Source organism: Otolemur garnettii, unplaced genomic scaffold (assembly GCF_000181295.1).
Source record: "Otolemur garnettii isolate 467f Iridium unplaced genomic scaffold, OtoGar3 scaffold00081, whole genome shotgun sequence".
Lineage (NCBI taxonomy): Eukaryota > Metazoa > Chordata > Mammalia > Primates > Galagidae > Otolemur > Otolemur garnettii.
The window spans coordinates 5,192,308-5,194,950 of NW_003852476.1; the positions used below are offsets into that span (position 1 = coordinate 5,192,308).

General features: G+C 61.8%; 1 protein-coding gene across 2 annotated transcripts in view; it reads left to right on the plus strand.

The window, feature by feature from the left end:
- The first annotated feature begins 1,034 nt into the window (after nt 1–1,034).
- Nucleotides 1,035–2,643, plus strand: part of PPM1A (protein phosphatase, Mg2+/Mn2+ dependent 1A) — a 40,772-nt gene continuing 39,163 nt past the window's right edge. The window contains exon 1 of one of the 2 annotated variants that reach the window (XM_003794423.3): nt 1,035–1,320. The gene's annotated coding sequence lies outside the window, so the exon portion shown is untranslated. Of the gene's footprint in view, nt 1,321–1,873; nt 2,153–2,643 lie in introns of those variants that run through there. The other variant, XM_023515865.1, reaches the window with a different exon arrangement.

Here is a 2,643-nt window from a genome sequence, read left to right on the forward strand (position 1 = left end):
TCATCTCCAGCTCTTAATAGAAGTAGCTGTTGCATTTCTGATTATCCTCCAGAGTTTGAAAAATCCTCTATTCGTTTAACTTCAATGGAGGTCGTTCGAGGTCCCCTGTGACAGAATCACGTGACCGTCTAACTTGTGCAAATAAATACAAAGTGGAATCCCCTGCGCTAGAGGGAAAACCTGCCAGAAACTGAGCACGTGCCCCGTGTGTGACTCAGTTGCACTCGCGTGTGGGCGGGTGGCGAGCAGGGCGCGTGTACTTCTGACCCAAGGTGCGCGGCCGTGGCACTTGCGTGGGCCTCTGGAGTGACTGGGTGGGGGAGTCTGGAGACTGCCCAGACAGTGGTCGCGCGTTTGAAGGGCAGTGGTCAGACGGTGACTGCCCACAACAGAGGTTGAAAAGCTCTGGGTCAGTTCTCAGGGCAGCGTGGACACCATCTTCGCCGGGAGTGGGGTGTGCATTTGCAGGCGGGCCCGGAGGCGTGGACGCCCCAGGGGCAAGCTTTCCAGTCCCCGACTAGCCAAGAGCCGGGCGTAGAGAGGCTCTCGATCCACTGGGCTCCGAACACTCCCACACTGTCCAGGCCCCCCCAGCGGGGAGTGAAGGCCCAGGTCCTAGCTCCGATCCGAGACCCGGACGCTCCCTTAGCCCTTCGGCCTCGGCCTGCAGCCCAGGTAGCCTGGCGGCGGCGGTTGCAGGCGCTGGGTAGGACAGTGACGTCATATGCGGCCGCCCTCCCCCGCCCTCGCCGCAGTTCCTGCCCAACGACATCCGGGTCTCTCCAGCTGCTCCGCGGCGCCGCAGCTGTAGCTGCGGAGCAGCCGAGGCAGCGGGGCGGGGCGAGCGGAGGAGTGGGGGAGGGGCAGCGCGGCGCCTTCGTGAGCGCGCCTGCGCGGGGCCGCGCTAAAGGCGGCGGTGGCGGTGGTGGCGGCGGCGGCGCCGCTGGGGACGGGAACGCGCGCAGGAGCTAGCGAGCCTTGGTCTCCGCACTAGCCCAGCCCGCAGCTTCGGGTTCTTCGGCGGCTGCAGCTCAGGAACGGGTGTTTGGGGAGGGGGGGTGGGGGGACGCCAGGCAGGCGGGACCCGAAAGCGATGAATCCTCGGCTCTTCCTCCTCCTCCTCCGGGACCCGCTCTCCGCCTGCCGCTCCAACGCCCGGATGATCTGAGCCGCGAGGGCGCCGAGAGCCGGCGGCCCGGACGCAGCCCGGCTCCTCCCCTCCTCCGCCCCCACCGCCGCGGTGACCCACTCCTCGCCCCCTCCCCGGCCCCGGCCGCCGCCTCGGCCGACCAGGGACCTGTCCGCCCGCGGCTGCTCCGGGTAAGCGCGGCGCTCGGGCCGAGGGCGGGAGGGCCGGCGGCGCGGGCCTGCGTGGGGGCGGCGGCGGGCAGGCCTGGGGCCTGTAAACAAGCCGGGCGTCTGCCCGGGCGCTCCCGGGAGGAGACGCGACAACTCCACCCCCTGGCCTGCCTCCTCCCCGGAGCCGGGCGGCTAGGGGTTAACGCGCCGCGAGGGCGGGGGCGGGAGGCGGGGGCGGGGTGTTCGCGGCGGCCGCGCGCGGAGGGGGCGCGACCCTCAGGCCGTCGGCAGTTCGTGGCCGGGCCGGGCGTTGTGGTGGCGACGCGGGCGAGGGCCGCGGGCTGGCCCGACCCGGCCCGGCCCGGCCCTAGACGGGCAGGCGGAACTTTTCCCGGGCGGGGAGGGGGCGTTGCGGCGCCCAGCGTCCCCCCCGTCCGGCCCCGGCTGTACCGGGCTCTTACCCCGGGGCGGGGGGCGGCAGAAAGAAGGGGGGAGGAGGAAGCTTCCTTTGAGCCGGACTTAGCCTCGAAGAACCAAATTCAGAGAATTAGCTTCAGGTTTTACTGGGGGTAGGGAAGAGAGGCTTCTTCAGAACTCAAGTCAGGGAGCTATGCCTCCGATTCATTCATTATTAAAACATGGAACAAATCCATTGAAATAAACTCTACTGATTTCTCATCCTTTTGACCGTGTAACGTGGGTGAAAGTTCTTGCTGTTGGAGTTTGGTTGAGGTCTGGTTCTGTTCTACTTGTAGATTTTAAATAAACTTGGAGCCTTTTCTTGAAAGTTGGCTGTGGAGAGCCTTCTACCAACTGCAGTTTTAGATACCTTTTGAAAATGTCATCACCAGAGGTATTTCTCTCCTCTCTTCTAAGCACCAGATGTACTTACAAATCCACAAAGGTCGTGCCTCGGTTGTCCAAGTTAAGGCTTCCATGTGCCCCCCACCCTCCAAGTTTCCTGCCGATTGGAATCGTGAGCGAATGTGGTTTAGAAAGTAGGGAGAGTATGGGAGATGAGTGTTATTTTCACAGAGTTAATTTATTTTGACATATATTGAAAAAAGCATAATCTTTTCAAACATGTTGGGATTTTAAACACAACCACCTTTTTAGATGCAGAGCACGCTGAAGTGTCAAAGGATTTATTTAAACAGTAGTCTGCTAGACTTGGGGGTTCCACCTGAGCAGGGCTCAGTCTGCAGCGCCCTTTAACTGAAACACTTCACTTTTATACTTTTACATATCGGGCCTTTATTTATTTATTTATTTTTTGGAGACAGAGTCTCACTATGTCACCCTGGGTAGAGTGTTGTGGTGTCCCAGCTCCCAGCAACCTCAAAC